The sequence below is a fragment of the Herpailurus yagouaroundi genome, unplaced genomic scaffold (genome assembly GCF_014898765.1).
Source record: "Herpailurus yagouaroundi ecotype Mexico unplaced genomic scaffold, PumYag 199, whole genome shotgun sequence".
Lineage (NCBI taxonomy): Eukaryota > Metazoa > Chordata > Mammalia > Carnivora > Felidae > Herpailurus > Herpailurus yagouaroundi.
The window spans coordinates 9,002,099-9,021,343 of NW_024412430.1; positions in this window are offsets into that span (position 1 = coordinate 9,002,099).

The window sequence follows — 19,245 nt, forward strand, 5'->3', positions numbered from 1 at the left end:
TGTTAACATCTCTCAGAGAGCATCTGCAGAAGACAAGTTAAACAACCAAGTAGAACGACCTGGTCAGTTGACTGACAGCCAGTCCCTGTCATTGGCCATTTCTGTGCTGGCACGATAGACACATGAAATCAAGTGGCCATGGTAGTAGGAATGGAGACCAGGCAGAGAACAAGCATTACTGATTTCCACTTACCAAGACTGCCCCTGATGGATGTCCAACTACCAGCAACAGACCCTAGGGAAGAGGTTGACTGTACTGGGTCCCTTTTATCCTGGAAGTGCCCGCAGTTTAGTCTCAGGAATAGGAGCCTGGGTTTGCCTTTCTCTGCATTCTGAGCCTCAGCCAGAACCACTGTCTGTGGGCTTACAAAGAGTTTAAGTCACTCGTATGGGATCCCACGCAACTTTGCATCAGCCCGGGGACTCAATTTATAGCATAGGAAATGTCAGAGTGGGTCTGTGGTCGTCTTCTCACATACCATGCCACCAGAAGCTGCAGTGTGGAGGGAGTGTTGGAACAGCCTGTTGAAGGCACAACTTGAGGACAGCTCAGAGGCCATACTTGGAGAGGGTAGCCTGTGCCAGGATTCTCCACTGGGAGAACCTTTAAACACCACTCTGTATCTCCGACACCATAGTGTCTGACAGATCATGTGGCCTGGTTGCAGGACTGCGGGCACCACCACTTGGACTTGATACAGACCTGGGCCTCACTCAAGGCTGGCAGCCTTTTGTGTCACTCAGTATATGGTTCAAAGCCTTACCTCTAGGTGTGCAATGTACTGCCTTTGGAACCCAAAGAGGCCCAAAAGGCACTGTGCTTCCTTCTTCACGGTAGGAGATACAAGATGAAATACCCCTTCAAATATAAATTTGGCAGGCCATGAATCTTCACAGAGTTTCTCCCTCACCCTCTCGATCACTTGTGTCTTACCAAGGCCTCTGAGGCCATCCAGCCCAATCAACACAATGTCACCAGTGTAATGGATCAATGGGATGTTCTGTGGTCTGTTAAGATGGTCTAGATTTCTTTGGACTATATTGTGACGAAGGAAGGTTAAGACAACATTGACAGGGAGGACGCCTGGGTGGCTCAGTCGGTTAAGCATCTGACTCTTGAGTTTGGCTCAGGTCATGATCTCCTTGTTCATGAGTTCGAGTCCTGTGTCAGGGTGTGCGCTGACAGTGAGAAGCCTACTTGGGATTCTCTCTCTCTCCCATTCTTCCTGTACCCCCCACTAAATAAATAAACAAAGAAACAAAGAAACAAACAAACTTCAAAGAATATATATAACACTGAGGGAAAACTATCAATGTATATTGTTGTCTATTACATGTGAATTCAAATGGTTTCTGGTCCTTCTTTTCTGATTGGGATAGAAAAGAACACATTTGCAAAATCAAAATCAATTTTCATTGTCCCAACCATTGAAATTATTTAAAATAATGACATAGAAATATTTTCAGAGTGCTTCACGAATGGTGATTGTCGTCTGGGATATTTACAGATGGCCTATACAATGACAGGTGGCATACACTATAGCCAGTGTCATGGTTGGAATATGAGGGCTTTCTAGGGTAAGTGAATATTTGGAGAGAGGGCAATACTGTCTAGAAATTCAGGTTTTAGACACTTGGTGGCTATATCCAAAGCTGAAGTAGAATATGGACAGGAATATTGACAAAAGTAATATAAAACTGATCAAGTATACAAGCTTGATCTATGGAAAGATATCCTTTTTTTTTGTTTTGTTTGTTTTAATCCCAGTTAGTTAGCATATAGTGCAATAATGATTTCAGGAGTCGATTCCACTGATTCATTCCCTATGAATGAATCATCCCAACAAGTGCTCATCCCAACAAGTGTCTTCCTTAATGCCTCTTACCCATTTAGCCCATCCCCCTACCCACAACCCCTCCAGCCACCCTCTGTTTGTTCTCTATAAGAGTCTCTTATGTTTTGTCTCCCTCCCTGTTTTTATATTATTTTTGCTTCCCTTCCCTTATGTTTATCTGTTTTGTATTTTAAATTCCACATATGAGTGAAGTCATATGATATTTGTCTTTCTCTGACTGACTGATTTCGCTTAGCATAATACCCTCTAGTTCCATCCACATAGTTGCAAATGGCAAAATTTCGTTCTTTTTGATTGCCGAGTAATACTCCATTGTGTGTGTGTGTGTGTGTGTGTGTGTGTGTGTGTGTGTATGTATATATATATGTGTGTGTGTGTGTATATATATATACATATATATATATATATATATATTCACCACATCTTCTTTATTCATTCATCCATCGATGGACATTTGGGCTCTTGCCATACTTTGGCTATTGTCAATAGTGCTGCTATAAACATTGGGGTACATGTGTCCCTTCGAAACAGCACACCTGTATCCCGTTAATAAATGCCTAGTAGCACAACTGCTAGGTCGTCGGGTAGTTCTATTTTTAACTTTTTGAGGAACCTCTATGCTGCTTTCCAGAGTGGCTGCACCAGCTTGCATTCCCACCAACAATGCAAAAGAGATCCTCTTTCTCCGCATCCTCGCCAACATCTGTTGTTGCCTGACTTGTTAATTTTAGCCACTCTGACTGGTGTGAGGTGGTATCTCATTGTGGTTTTGATTTGTATTTCCCTGATGGAAAGATATCTTGATACTCTTCCAGGCTGGAAGAAGAAAGAGACTTCAGCTGTTATCTCAGTTACCTTTCTAAAGTGATGTATTATCGGTTTCGACCTTCAGTGTCGAGATTTGTCTCAGAGGTCAAGCTAGATTATCATCTGTGCTTACAACTGATATTGCTGGGTGCACGTGTCCAACAGAAGCACTGTGTCTACCAATGTCTTTTGATAGGTCTTCTACAGTCTCTGTGCCTGAGGTCACGTGAACATCTTCTAAGATACTGCATCTGGCCTGGCAGCCGCAATCAGGCTACTTACTACTTGGTTCAGTTTGCAATAGTCTACATCATCCTACCAGATGCATTCTACAGGTGCCACACTGGTGAATTAATGGAAATATGATGGAGGCCATGACCCCTAAATCCTTTAGATGTTAGAATGCAATACTGCTTGTTTTTTTTAACAAGGAGGTATGGGCTACATCTGCCGCCACACATACCACAAGCAATTTTTGGACACCAGTTGGGTGTCCTATAATGAAATTCAATTCAGACACCGCCTACCTGGAGATAGTGTCATAGTCCACAGGTTAAGGGCTCAGTCCTACAAGACCACCCCCTACCTCCCCACGTCACATTCCGACCACAAGTCAGTTTGTCACCTGGGCCTCACACTGGCCAGCTATAGATTGGAGGTTCCCGAGACCCTCAACTTGCGTTTGACTAATTTACTAGATGGGCTCACAGAACTCAAAGAAACATTTTACTTACTAAATTACTGGTTTATTTTATAAGAATATAACTAGGAGCAGTCAGATTCAGGAGATGCACAGGGCAAGGAAGGTATGGGGCAAGGGAGGATGTGGAACTTCCATGGTCTCTCTAGAGCAGGACACTCTCCCCGAATCCCAGGTGTTCACCAAACGGGAAGTTTTTTGAACCCTGTCCTTTTGGGTTTTCATGGAGGCTTGATTACAAAGGAATGGTGGATTAAATTATTGGCCATTGGAGGAGTGCCCGGGTGGCTCAGTAGGTTATGCCTTTGACTCTTGATTTCGGCTCAGGTCATGATCTCACGGTTTGTGAGATTGAGCCCCGCGTCAGGGTCTGCACTGACAGCACAGAAACTGGGATTTTCTCTCTCCCTCTCTGTTTACTCCTCTCTCTCTCTCTCTCTCTCTCTCTCTCTCTCAATAAATAAATTAATTAAAAATTTTTTATTCTTAAATTACTGACCACTGGAGATTGATTCAATCTGCAAGGCTCTGGTCACCTGGCTGGTTCCCCAGGTAACCAGCCCCCATCCTTAGGTTCTCTCCTGAAGAGAGAATGTCTCCTGAAGACATCTTGTTAATATAACCAAAGATACTGCTGTCACTCTCATTAGCTAGGAAGTTCCAAGGGTTTTAGAAGCCCTGTGCCAGAAATGGGGACAAACACAAAATATATATTATTACAAATCACAGTATCCCAGCTAACATTAAGTGGGTGATTGCTGTCTCATTTCCAGGATATTGGTGACATACGGTAGAACTGGTCTAAAGGACTCAGTTTGATCCAATAATCTTTATATCTATCTTCTTTTCCCCAGGGCCACCAAAAATCACTGTTGCCATGTAGAAAGGGACAAATAAGCATTCTCTTTTCTCTTTTCTGCTTTCGCTCTCACCCTCCTGCTGTCTCTCCTCTTTCCCTTTTTTTTTTCTTAATGTTTATTTTTGAGAGAGAGACAGAGTGCGAGCAGGGGAGCGGTAGAGAGAGAGGAAGACACAGAATCTGAAGCCGTCAGCACAGAGCCTGATGTGGGGCTAGAACTCACAAACTGTGAGATCATGACCTGAGCCAAAGTCATGCACTTAACCGACTGAGCCACCCAGGCGCCTGGTGTTCTCTTTTCAACATAGCAGCTAGAGTGACCTGTCATGTAAAATAGAAGTCAGATCGTGATACTGCCCTTCTGAAAAGCCTCCTCCCAGTGGCTTCCCATGATTCTTAGAGACAATCCAAAGCCCCTTCTGTGTCCTCCAAGCCTTTACATGGTTTGACTCCAGGACATCTCCTAGACTTTGCTCCGCTGTCTCCCTTGTTCACCTCCCTCCAACGACAGTGGCCTCCTAGCTGTTCCTAACACATGGAGCACATTCCTTCTTCAGGGCTTTTGCATTTCCTGTACTGTTTTCCTGGAAAACTCTTTCCCCAGATGCTTGCATGCCTCGCTGCTTCATTCCATTTTGGCATCTGTTCAAGCGTCTTTCTCAGCCAAGTCTTCCCTCACTCTCCTCTGTCCTGAAACCTTCCCATTGCTCTTTCTCTCTCTCTTCCTGGCACTTACTGCATTGTGACATTATATCACATAATTGTTTGTTTACTTGTTTATTGTCTTCCTCCCCCCATCGCCAGAGGAAAGTGAGTTCCACGTGGCAGGCACTTTGTCTGTTTTGTTCCTTGTTCTGTGTCTAGCTCCTGGAACAAGGCCTGGTGTATAGTGGAAACTCAATATAGATTTGTCGGATAAATAAATGCATGCTCAGTTGTCTTTCTTTCTTTTTCTTTGTAAGGAATTATGGACTCTTGTCCTTACTTCACCGCTTGGGACTGGGGTGAATGATTTATTCTGAAAGGCATTGTTTTAACTCGAAGTATTAACCAGAAAAATATACTAACCTCCATGCCCTTCCTTCCTAATTCTAAGTGCCTGTTCACTTCAGCTACATTCAGGGTAGCAAGATCCCCTGTGTCAAATGGAAATACAAGGGCTTGGTCTCTAAAGCTTTTATGGTCAGTTCTGCCTGTCACTGCCAGGTCCAGTCACCTCTTGCTCCAGGTTAGCTTGGGAGTTCTTAAAATTTTTTTTTTTCAACGTTTATTTATTTTTGGGACAGACAGAGACAGAGCATGAACGGGGGAGGGGCAGAGAGAGAGGGAGACACAGAATCGGAAACAGGCCCCAGGCTCTGAGCCATCAGCCCAGAGCCCGACGCGGGGCTCGAACTCCCGGACCGCGAGATCGTGACCTGGCTGAAGTCGGACGCTTAACCGACTGCGCCACCCATGCACCCCAGCTTGGGAGTTCTTAACATGGACTTGATGAACCTCAGTGAAGTTAATGGTTAGGATTCTGGAGGCTCAACAGTCTCCTGGAATTGAGCCAGAATTGGGTATACATTTTTCTGGATTTTGCAGGGGCCCCAACTTCTCCTCCAGAGGTTAAGAATTCCTCAAATAGTGGTGATTATTGGCCTTCATCTACTCTTTGTTGCTAATATAGGGCTATTGATTGGGCAGAGATTGGAGGAGTAGCAGAGGCCTGAACTTCTCCTTTCTCTTTCTTAAGAGAGTATAATAACTTGAAATATGTACAGTTACTGTGAAAGTTGAGTGTAAATACTAAAGGAAAAGCTAGGATCAATCTAGCAGACCATCTCTCCAGCCACCTCAGATTCTTTATGGGATGGTAGGTCATACATATTCACACATACTTAAGTCCATCTGTCCATCCATCCACCCACCCATCCATCCATCCACCCACCCAACCATCCATCCATCCACCCATCCATCCACTCATGTAGGCATACATGCATCCATCTATCCATCTCCTACCCATCTGTCCATCCATCTGTCCTTCCAACCATCCTTCCACCTAGCCATACAAAAAATTTCCCACAACATGCTATTCTCAAATGAATGAGCTATACCCTGTTTTCTTTTTCAGATTCTTTTTTTTTCTAATGTTTATTTATTTATTTTGAGAGAGAGATGTGCAGAGCCATCGGCACAGGGCCCAATGCAGGCTCAGTCTCACTAACCGCAAGATCATGACTTGAGCCGAAATCAAGAGTCAAACACCTAACCGACTGAGCCGCCTAGGCACCCCCTTTTCGGATTCTAACCCCAGTGACATAATTCCACTTTCAAACACACTGTTGGTATGGCTTTCTTCCCTGTATCTTTAGTGAAATTCTGATCTTGGATATTATGAATGATGTCTCCAATAACAATTTCATAACATTGTTCCACACACTTTTGGCAGTGGTTAATATTCACTGGTAGAAGTGAGAATGAAAAGAAGATATTTGCTTCTTCTTGCAATAAAATAACTATTTTTCCTGTTTAATGAAGTAATAATTGATATAAAAATTCACAATTTTAGTCTTTCCTAGAGGCCATCCATCACTAGTGATATTTCAGTATATTTATTTTTCAGAGTTTTTCTACTTCCACACACACCTATATGCATTTATTTAAAAAGGGAAGGATTATAGGGGTGCCTTGGTGGCTCAGTCAGTTAAGCATCTGACTTCCGCTCAGGTCATGATCTCATGGCTCATGAGTTCAAGCCACATATCAGGCTCTCTGCTGTCAGCACAAAAGCTGGCTTGGGATCCTCTGTCCCTTTCTCTTTCTGTCCCTTCCCTGCTCTATCTCTAACTCTGTTTCTCAAATATAAATAAACATTAAAAAAAAAGGGATTATACTATACAAGATATTTTAGAGTTTGCTTTGCCATTTCATATATGATGGGCATGTTTCATTAAATATACATTTGTGTTATTATTTAATGGGTACAGAGAATCTAATATATTGACAATTTTTAAAAACCTCTCATAATAAAAATTATTTTTATTTGTTAATTAAAAAATATTTTTTAAATAAGCTCCATGCCAACATGGGGCTTGAACTCATGACCCTGAGATCAAGAGTCACATGCCTGAGCCAGCTAGGTGCTGTTTTTTAAAGTAGAAAAAAAAAATTAATTAAAAGAAAATAAACCCAAACTTAGAGAATCACTAGAGATTCCCTTAGAACTATGTTTTGATGGCAAATTAATACAGTCACGAGTTCTCTTTTTGCCTAGCTTAAACCTGACACCGTCATGTGAATTCATTTAACTAATTTCATTCACCAGCGAGACCTGTCTGAATCTTCTCTGAGAGATTAATGTTCTTTATATACACTTTCAAGGTTTAACCGTTCAATTTTTCTCTTCTCCTATCAATGTAATTCTAGTTCTTGAAGACAAGAGAGATTGAACTGGTAAAATCCTTGGAACTGTAGTTGAAGAGTGTTATTAGCTTTTCTGCCTAAATTAAGGGAAATTATACACAACTGGACTGAGAGACAGAAAGGCTAACAGCCTGTTCCAGATTAAGAGGAGCTGAAGAGAGGCACCTACCAAATGCAATGCATGATGGTAGGTTTGGTCCTGAATTCTGGGTTGGGGTCAAATACCATAAAGGACGTTGTTGGGCCAATTGGCAAAGTTTGAATAGGGACCATATATGTTAAAATTTCTGAATCTGATAGTAATTATGCTGTTATATATTTAAAAAAAAAATCCCCATTCCCATGAGATTCACACTGAAGTATTGAGGGGTAAAAGGGAACGATGTCTGCCATTTATTTTCAAGTGGCTCAGAAAAAATACACATAACTGTATAGATAGAGAGTTAAGGAAACATGGCACAGTGTTAACCATTGTTGAATCTGTGTGAAGGATACATAGGAGTTCTCATACTATTCTTGCAACTCCTGTAAGTTTGACATGATTTCCAAATGAAAACAAAAAGGAAGAAAAAAAGCATCCTTCAGAGCACCATTTTCTTTTCTGGGGAATTTTTTCACTTTCTATGCATTGGGTCCCATTTGTAATCTGCAGGGTGTGATCAAAGACAGTTATAGCTGTCAGACTGCAGTCAGATGAGGCCTTTTCCTCCATTTATGTTTGAGACCAAATTTTCCTAAAAAAAAAAAAAAAAGTTTATTTAAGTAATCTCTACCCCCAAAGTGGGGCTCATAACCCTGAGATCAAGGGTCACACACTCCTCCCACTGAGCCAGCAGGCGCCCCACACACCAAATTTTCTATATGCTGAAAGGGAGTCAAGGGAAATGTCAAAATACAAAAAAACTTTAAAAAGACAAAGCCATTTAACTGTAAAGGGAAGAATGAGTCACTTTTTCTCAACAGTGTTTTTCAACTTATGAAAAATTTAAACCTCAAGAAAAATAGGATAGTAAACACCTGTATGTGTATCCGTAACTTTGAGTTAACAATTGTCAATGTATTGTCACATATGCTCCATTATTATTTTTGGCTGACATGTTTTATTTATTATTTTTTTTTGTTAACATATTTTAAAGATGTCACAAAGCCCTTCAGCGGAATGCTCTAAAACAAGAACATTTTTTTTTAATTAGGACAACAGCAACATCATACCTGCCAAGATCGGAAATGATTCTTAACGCTACCTAATTCCCAGTCTGTATTCAAAATTTCCCATTTGATCCCAAACGTGGCTTTCACCCACTCATTCAAATCAGGGTCCGATCAGGGACCACACACTGCACTTAGTGTGTATTTTAGGTCTCTTTTCACCTTGAACCGTCTTCTTCCTTGCTCTGGGCTATAACATTTTCCCCCTGTGACCGGCATGTATAATGGGAGAGGGGAGAGTGTGATGATGAGCAAAGGGTTTGAATAAAGATGAGTCTTTATATCTAATCGAGGCTAATTATACAAAAGTATTGATGTTTTAACTTTTCCAGGCAAAGCGAATACCGTCTGAGTACTGTTTACCGCCTTCTCAAACCTCACTGTTCTCATCTATATAATGGGGATGATAATCCTTGTCCAGTCTATTCCATAGGCACGTTAGGAGGACCCACCAAGACAGTGTGTGAAAGCATTCTGTTCGCTAGTATGCACTTCTGTTTTATGATTTTCTCCAGCAGACTGAGCGAGTAGGAGACATCAAATCGCAATGCACTTAAAGGCAGAGGGGAACAAAGGAAGAAAAATTCTGTTATGACCGGTTAATCCTCTGTTCCCCTCTTCCCCTCAAAGTCCAAACCCCAAGCCTAAATCCACGGTACTAACTTTGCAAAGCAAAGTTTGAACTGCGTGCTGTGGGTTTCCCGCGCACCGTTCCCCCCTCCCAGAACAGCGGGAGCCTTGTCCGTGCAGCTGCCGGGCAAGTAAGCGAGGGGCTGCGGGGCGCGGGCGCCAACAGCCGGGCCCTCGCACCCACGCCCTTTCCGCCCTCCGTGCGTCAGCGCCCCGGCTCCGCGCTGCCTGCGCTGTTATTTCCTGTGCCGCCCGAGTGCCGGACGGACGGAAGGCTGGCTGTGCCGTCACGCTGGTGACACCTAGGGTCTGGCTGGCGGAAACGCCTTCCATTCTCGCCCGCCTGGTCCTGCCCGTGGTTCTGAGCAGTGATCTCGGCGTGGGGCTCTCCCCAGCGTGGGAGTTGCTGCGCCTCTGGCCGCCCCGCGTGTGCACATCTATTGCTGCTCCTTTAAAACTGTTTTTCATGTTTATTTATTTTAAGAGCTAGAGAAAGTGAACGGGGGAGGGGCAGACAGAGAGAGGGAGACACAGAATCTGAAGCAGGGTCCAGGCTCTGAGCTGTCAGCAAGGAGCCCAATGCGGGGCTCGAACCCATGAACCGCCTGACCTGAGCAGAAATCAAGAGTCAGATGCTTAAGCACTGAACCACCCAGGTGCCCCTTGCTTCTCATTTTAAACTGACTTCTGTCTGTCGTGGTCCAAGCCCTTTAGCTGTCCACTCTAGACAGAGCTTATGTACTTACGGGATCTCTGCGCTGGAAGGTCATGGACTCCATCCAGCACTCAGCCAGTAATAGTGAAAGGTCCTTCACACTGTTGCTTATATGCAGTTAGGGAAGTGGTTAAGAGCAAGACTTTGGGGTTCAAATTTCTGGCACCTGCTAGAGGTGTAAATCTCACTCACACTACTTAGCTCCCTCATCTGTAAAACGTGCCTAACAGTAGTGTCTTCCTCATAAGGTTGAGGGGATTCGCGGATTAATATATATCTATACCTGTGAAGCACACTCTGCAGTTCCTGTCACATAGAAAGCATTATGTAAGTGTTGCTATTTGCATAAAGCCGCGTAGCCCCTGCATAAACGTCTCTAGAGATGGAGGTCTCTTTATTTAGCTCATGAAGCAAGCCATTGAATCTCTGGTCAGTTTCAGCTATTGCAGGCCGTTCCTTATATTGTGCGGATGGGGGGGGGGGGGGTTAAGGCAGTGTCAAAATATATCGAGTCCTCTGTGAGATGGTTTTTTGGTTTTTTGGGGTTTTTGGGTTTTTTTTTTTGCATACAGTGTGTTGTAACCTCGTGAACTGATTTATCCCCAATTTTGTTGATTTACCTGTGACAAGACTGAAGACTAAAGGATTTGGGAAGCTTGCCCAGCGTCCAACAATGATTAAATATTCCAGTCCGAATTTGAACTTGGTCCTCTCAGCCTTCAGTAGCTTCAAAAATTGGAAGAGAACTCATTTTTCTGTTGAGACTTTGGTTTCTCATGGTTGTCGGCAAACTGTGAGTCCTCAAATGGTAGGAATTATTATTAATTTCTTTTTTCTTTTAAAGATTTTATGTTTGAGTCATCTCCACATCCGAGATGGGGTTCTACCTCCCAATCCTGAGATCAAGAGTCACATGCTCCATTTCCTGAGCCAGCCAGGTGCCCCGGAATTATTAATTTCTATTAATACTTTATATGTTGCCAGTGCTCTTTTGAACCATCCCTTCTCCTTTTTTGTTTTTGTTTTTGTTTTTTTCTTGCCAAGGCAGGCTGCTTACAACCTTCTTCCTTTACTTGATTTTACTTGTATAAAATACCAGTAGATTGGTCTTGTCTCTGGACACCCGTGTCCCACAAAAAGAATGAGAAGAATTTGACAAGTGTTCCCTTTGAAGTTACTTTCACCTATAATACAGAAACTTTTTTTTTTTAATGTTTGTTCAATTTTTGAGAGACAGAGAGTGAGCAAGGCAGAGAGGGAGGGAGACACAGAGTCCGAAGCAGACCCAGGGCTCGAACTCACAAACCATGAGATCATGACCTGAGCCCAAGTCAGATGCTTAATGGACTGAGCCAAGCCACCCAGGCACCCCTACTACAGATGCTTTTAAAGCCAGAAATCGGTCAGTCCTTTAGTGGTTCTGGGAGGCACTGCTCTTACTGAATATCCTCTAGGATCATTTTTCTTCCTAAAGACTCAGATAGAAGAATTATATGTCAATAGCATTTATTCTGACCCTCCATCAGGGGCTTAGCTGTAGCCTCTCACACATGCCAGATGGAGTGCTCCTGAGGCAGCCTGTGCCATTTTGGAAAGCTCTTATTATTCATTCATTCAACAAGTATTTATTGAGAGCTGTTGCCAAGCACTGAGCTAGGAAGGAGAGATTCACTGGAGAGTAAGAACAGCATCTTCTTCATAAGCTGAATCAAATTCTACCTCCTTTGATTTTCTACCTATTGATAGCACTTCTGCCCCCTGCAGCAACAGAACAGCATTACTTTCTGATCCTCACAATAACCCCTCTTATTATTTGAAGGTGTTTCCAGTTGCCTGGATAACTAAGATGTTTTTTCTCTTTAAGTTTTCCTTGTTAAGATCTCACTTTTTTTTTTTTAATATTGGGAGATGACGTAAAGGGGATAAAAAACTGTGGATCTTATTTAGTTTCTTTGAGCCTCAGTTTCTTTGCTGTGAAATGAGGATAATTATACACAAGTGGTTGAAAAATTTGAGATATTGTATTACTTGTCTGAAATAGATGAAGTATGCGTGCGTATTAAGAACATTAACTGCATGCAGATACGTACCAGGTTCTCTTCTAAATGCTTCACATTTATTAACTCATTTACTGTCATAACAACTCTGTGGGGTGGCTACTATGATTAGTCCCACTTTAAAGATAAGGAAATGGAGGCACAGAGAACTGAAGGACCTCCCCCAAAGTCACAGAGCTAGTAGGTGGTATTGCTGAGATGTGATCTGAAACAGTGTGGCTCCAGAACCCTTGCTTATGGGTCTCTGGATGGTCACCTTTTTATATCAGAGAGACTGAGAGAGGGGACAAGACTCGAAAGGTTCAGTAGGCAAAGCAGAGCTTAAATGCTGAACTTGGAGGCTGATCCTTGACCTGTGGTGTCTACTGCTTTAAATAATTTCCTACAGTTTGAAATTCAGTCTCTCAGGTTCACAGTCTGGCCTCAGAGGGGGCTTCCTCTTCTCCGACAGCGGCTTCCCAGTCCATTCTGCCCCCAACTCACACGTGCGGCTTCTCTGTAGCCTCCACTGGGCGATTCTTGGCAACAGATAATAGTTTTCTTTCCTCAGCACATCACTTGTTAGTTTCTTACACTGATTCAAGTTGTAGCGTACAAATATGTTGTTTTTTTTACCACCCTAAGTCAGTCTGCTAAACTGAGAAATCATACTTTCAACTCAAATCAAAAACAAAGGGGGTAATTTCCTTAACGCACACAGAGATGTTACAAATCAATAAGGAATAAGGACAAGAGCCTGGTAGAAAAACGAGTAAAGGATATAAATAGACAAATCACAGAAGAGGAACTACATAAACAGCTCCTGTGTATGTGAAAAGACACGCACCCTCGATTATGATTACAGAAATACATGCTAAAGCGATGGCATTTTTTTTTTCCCATGGCAAAGACAGGCGCATACCTGTATCTATGTCTATATTTTTATCTACCAATCTATGTAGATGGTGATATATGCTGCTGGTGAGACATATTCTCATATGTTGCTTTTGGGAAAATACATGGGCATAGCCTCTATGAAAGACTGTTTGACAATCACTTATCAAAATCATAAAAACAGGGCTCCTGGGTGGCTCAGTTGGTTAAGCATCTGACTTCGGCTCAGTTTGTGATCTCACGGTTCATGAGTTCAAGCCCTGCGTCGGGCTCTGTGCTGACAGCTCACAGCCTGGAGCCTGCTTTGGATTCTGTGTCTCCCTCTCTCTCTGCCCCTCCCCTACTCACACTCTGTCTCTCTTTCAACAATAAGTAAACATTAAAATAAAATTTTTAAAAAATCGTAAAAACTTACACCCTCTGTGCAGATCAGAGTTTCTCACTGCCCCTGTCTAGAACCACTGGTTGAGGTGTTTTCTTGCTGCATAGTATCCACCCCAAACTTAGTGGCTTAAAATAAAAACTATTTCATTGGCTCATAATTTTGAAATCTGGTTTGGGCTCAGCCGGGCAGTTGCTCTGCTGTTCTTGTCAGGGGTCCCTCATATGCCTGCATTTATTGGCTGGGGCAGGTGGCACTGAACTCAGCTGGGATACCGAGATGGCTGTGTCTTCTTTCTCACTGCATCTTGGGTCCTCTTTCCCCACACACAGTCTCTCAGTTTAGAGAGAGTGAAGGCACAACTCTCTCTACATGTGGCTTCTCCAGCAGGTAGTCAGATTTTAACATGGTAACTCAAGGCTTCCAAAGACATAAAAGTGAAAGCTGCCTGGCCTTCTTAAAACTGTTGCTTATTTTCAGCTATGCACCTTTTTAATATTTCTATGTAAAGCAAGGAATCTATCCAGAAAGTTCTTGAACCTTAATGACTTCTTCTTTTGATTTATTTAGTATCTGGATAAGACCAGTCCAAGCCAAAATTATGCACAAAGTTCACCATTGGTCTCTCCTGGGTCCACAATATTCCCAGCCTGGATTCCCAGTCCTCAGGGCTTCACCTCCCTTGATCCTTCCTTTTTTACCATCATAATTTATTTTCCTTTTCAAACTTTTGTTCTTAGGATTAACATCCTTTAGATCTTAACTACCACTGTCTTTATATTCCCTGACCATATTATCCTAAATTCCCCATCTTCCACCTCAACCCAACAACTTGTGCAAGCACTTTTGAAGCCTCTGCTTACAACACCCCACCATTGTCGCATTGGGCAAAGCAAGTCACATGGCCATGTCCAGAGTCAGTGTGGGAGGGGACCTCATAGGAGCATGAATGCTGGGAATGTGGTTCATTGAGGGCCATCAATGCCTTGTGCCCTACTCATTATTCATAATTTTGTGTCCTTTAAAGAGTTTATCACAATCTGTTTTTATTTTATTTTTGAGAGAGAGAGAGACAAAGTGCGAATGGGGGAGGGGCAGAGAGCGTGGGAGACAGAATCTGAAGCAGGCTCCAGGCTCTAAGCTGTCAGCACAGAGCCCGACAGGGGACTCAAACTCACAGACTGTGAGATCGTGACCTATGACATGAGACGAAGTCAGATGCTTAACCGACTGAGCCACCCAGGTGCCCCCACAATCTGTATTATCCTTTGCATACTGGTTAACTTGTCAATTTCCTTCTGTGAGAGAGAGGAACTCCTACCAAGTACACTGGCTGTGCTGTCTCATCTCTAATATCTGTTGGTGTTTGGCACGCTGGCCAACAATTAATATTTGTTAAATAAATAACTGAGCTTTGAGTTTCCTTAGCTGTGTTCAGCTCATTTACAAAAGAAAATTTGTGTTGATGGGAATGCAAGCTGGTGCAGCCACTCTGGAAAACAGTATGGAGGTTCCTCAAAAACTAAAAATAGAACCACCCTACGACCCAGCAATTGATCCACGGGATACAGGTGTGCTGTTTCGAAGGGACACATGCACCCTGATGTGTATAGCAGCACTATCGACAATAGCCAAAGTACGGAAAGAGCCCAAATGTCCATCGACGGATGAATGGATAAAGAAGATGTGGTATATATATACAATGGAGTATTACTTGGCAATCAAAAAGAATGAAATCTTGCCATTTGCAACTACGTGGATGGAACTGGAGGGTATTATGTTAAGTGAAATTAGTCAGAGAAAGACAAAAATCATATGACTTCACTCATATGAGGACTTTAAGAGACAAAACAGATGAACATAAGGGAAGGGAAACAAAAATAATATAAAAACAGGGAGGGGGACAAAACAGAAGAGACTCATAAATGTGGAGAACAAACTGAGGGTTACTGGAGGGGTTGTGGGAGGGGGAATGGGCTAAATGGGTAGGGGCACTAAGGAATCTACTCCTGAAATCATTGTTGCACTATATGCTAACTAATTTGGATGTAAATTAAAAAAAATAGAAAATATAATTAAAAAAAATAAATAAAATGCATGTTGAAGAAAATGTTGAAGAAAAAGAAAGAAAGAAAGAGAACTTGCATTGAGGTGATCATGGAAAGGGTTGAAATTTCTCCCTCCATTTTTAAGCACCTTGTAGTACATTATTGATTGATTGATTGATTCATTCATTCATGTTTGAAATAATCTCTACACCCAGTGTGGGGCTCAAACTCATGACCCTGAGATCAAGAGCCACAGGCACCACCCGTCCAGCCTGCCAGGCAGCCCCACCTTGTAGTGCATTTTAACAGTAGTTTTCTGAAAACAATGTTCAGCTTAAAGGTGCGATAAATTCTTACATCCAAATGGAACATAAAATCGGGTTTTTCTACTTTTGTCATTTTTCCATTATACTGTTGCAAATTTGGGAAATATTGATGATTTTGTAAGTCTACAGTATTTCAAGTAATTTTTTTTTCCTGTGGCAACATAAAATTTACCCTTTTAGTCGTTTTAAAGTGTGAGGTTCAGTGGCTTTAAGTACATTTGCATTGTTGTACAACCACCACCACTGTCCGTCTTTACAACTTTTTCATCTTCCCAAACTGAAACTCTGCATCTATTTAACAGCAACACGGTCCCTCTCCTCCCGCCCCTGGCAACCACCATTCTACTTTCTGTCTCTGTGGATTTGATATTTGATTATTCTGGGCACTTCATATAAGTGGAATCATACAGTATTTGTCCTTTGTCTCAAGAACCTTTTTCTTTTCTTTTTTTTTTTTTTAAGCATTTTTGAAATGCCTGGAGTTTAGCAATGTGCATCTAGAGATTTTTTTTTTCTTAACTTCATTTATTTTAAGAGAGGTGGGGGGAGTGAGACAGAATCTCAATCAGGCTCCGCACTGTCAGCAGCATGGAGCCTGATGTGGGTCATGAACCCACACACTGGGAGATCATGATCTGAGCCTAAGAGTCAGATGCTTAACTGAATGAGCCACCCAGGTGCCCCTGCCTCAAGTAATCTTGATTATCTTTCAAAATAGTTTCATGTTCATTTCTTTAGAAAGGAATGTGGAAATGTCACAAAAGAGATTTGTGGAATTGGGGTAGGCTGATAGTAACTTCTGACAAGTTGTTAACTGTTGATTTTCAAATCACTGGTGACTTCAAGTTTCCTGAAGAGCTGTTTTGTCGCCCAAATGGCCCCCCAGACTGCAGGGATCTATTTTTTTTTTCTTGTATGTTAGTTTTTATTTGTAACTATGGAAAATGCAGGGGAGCTTTTATACAATATATTTTGGGGAATTTGACAGCTATGAATTTTTGCAGGTAAAGTGTTCCTAATCTTGCTTCTCCTTTCTAATTATGCTTCTTCGAAGAATACACAAGATTCTTAATCTTTCAGGGTGCAATGGGCTTATATTTCTGACTGCCTGGAAGGGAAGAACAGGAAGGAAGTGATAAAACCCAGGAGATAATGCATGATTTCGGGATGCTGGTATTATTTATTTTGTTTTTTAAAGACAATTTTAATTTTTTACTTTTAGTTTTTAGTAGGCTCTATGCCCAACATGGGGCTTCAATTCACAATTCCCAGATCAAGAGTCAGATGTTCTACTGACTGAGCCAGTCAGGTGCCCCTGGATGTTGGTATTATTTTAAATAGCTTACTGTATACATAATCAGCTTTCTCAGTTCTTATACTAATTGGCTATTTAAATCCTTTCAGTACACATCCATTTGTGTATATGACAAAAAGGTGGTACATTTCTCATGTGTATTTCTTCCATTTACATTTATCATGTAATCTTCATACAGCAAATTTATAAGACAGTGATGGCAATACTTCATATATCTTAGACCTGATAGAAGAAAATCTTGACACCAAATACATTACAGTAGCAACTTTATTTTAGCTGACTGATATCAGGTAACTCATTTCTCTTTTCAAGGATGGGGTCTTCACCTGTGAAGTGAGATGTCTCACAGCAAAGCAAAACCACCTATAGAGAGATGGTATATAACTTAAAAGGATTTTGTGCACATTTTGAACATATGGCACGGAAATCAGGATGGAATATCACTTTTTTCAGAGGGGAAGATTGTGTTTTCAAATAAGAAAAAGAAAAGAGGTGGGGCGCCTGGGTGGCTCAGTCGGTTGAGCGTCCGACTTCGGCTCCGGTCCTGATCTCGCGGTTTGTGAGTTCAAGCCCTACATTGGGCTCTGTGCTGACAGCTCAGAGCCTGGAGCCTGCTTCACATTCTGTGTCTCCCCCTCTCTCTCTGCCCCTTCCCTGCTCATGCTCTGTCTCTGTCTCAAAAATAAATAAACATTAAAAAAAATTTTTTTAATTAAAAAAAAGAAAAGAGGTTTCATTCCTACTTACCTGATAGATTGCAGAGGCTGAAAATTAAGTAAATAAGTGTTTCTCCTCTCCCTGAAAAAACCGTGTCAGAGTTTTAGCTATATCAGAATTGCTTACATCATACTTTACAGCAAGTATCCAGAGAGTTTAACTGGAAGCATACTGTCTTCATGACAAGCTGATGAAATGTGAGAATGAGCCTAGTTGGATGCAAGGACATAAAGAAAGAAAAAATGGTTTTGTAGACACTCAGCTGTAGCCCAGCGGAGAAAGGTCACACTAACATTCCGTAATGTTATTGCACTCGGTCAGCGGAGGAAAATTCTTCTAAGACTTTTAATTAAGGTGAGGATGGCAAACAGCATATCAACACCTTTCTGGAGAAGCATTAGTCACCTGGAGAATAATTTCCAAGCCTGTACACTAAATGTAGCAGGGAACAAGTATGAACAGAAAAGTGAGATTTAAAGACGATCTGTTCAGACCCTCACAGAATGAAACACTGTTTGTGGGAATTAATTTCTAACAGCCTGGGGGGAAACAGAAAGGGGAAGAGTGGCTGGTAGTTAAGCGAGATTCTGCCTTAAAAGGGTTTGGAGCTGAAAAATACAAACCATGCAGAGGCACTAAAATGCTGAACGCAGAGGTGTACAGGTTATTTCCAGATCGTGGTGTTTGATCCTCTCCCCTCTCCTGAAGGGCTCTGTGGACTCCTTTGTCATCCATACAGCAGGCAGCATCACTCTGCAAACACCGCTAGACTCTTAGGATTGAAAAACAAATGAGGTTTGGGGTGCCTGGCTGTCTCAGTCAGAATAACGTGTGGCTCTTGATCTCGGGGACGGTGAGTTAGAGCCCCATGTTGGGTGTAGAGATTACTAAAAAAGATAGATAGATAGATAGATAGATAAATAAAGGTGAGGCTCCATCTTGAATTTCTGAACCTTTAGAGCAGAACAGAATGTTCGGAGCCAAGCGTAGACAAGAGGCCCACGGAAGAGGGTAGGAAGGGCGGAGAGGCGGTGCGTGCTGAATCTTCAGGTGCCCAGTTTACCAGCTGCAGGGAAGGGGGCAGGATGGGGATGGCTGGGGGTAGGACGTACTTAATAATCAGGACGCAGGGCTGCTAGAGTTGTAGCAGGTGTGGATAGAGCCCTGGGAGCAGAGTGGAGGTCCCGAATGATCCTAGAGTGGTTCAGGAAGAGGGTCACATTTGATCTAGTTCACAAAATGAAAAGGACAGTGGTGCGTGTGATAAGGGATGGGCCAGCCAGGGTACAGAGTGGGAGAACTGGCATTTCAGAGAGATGGGGAAAGGAAAGTGCATACGGGGC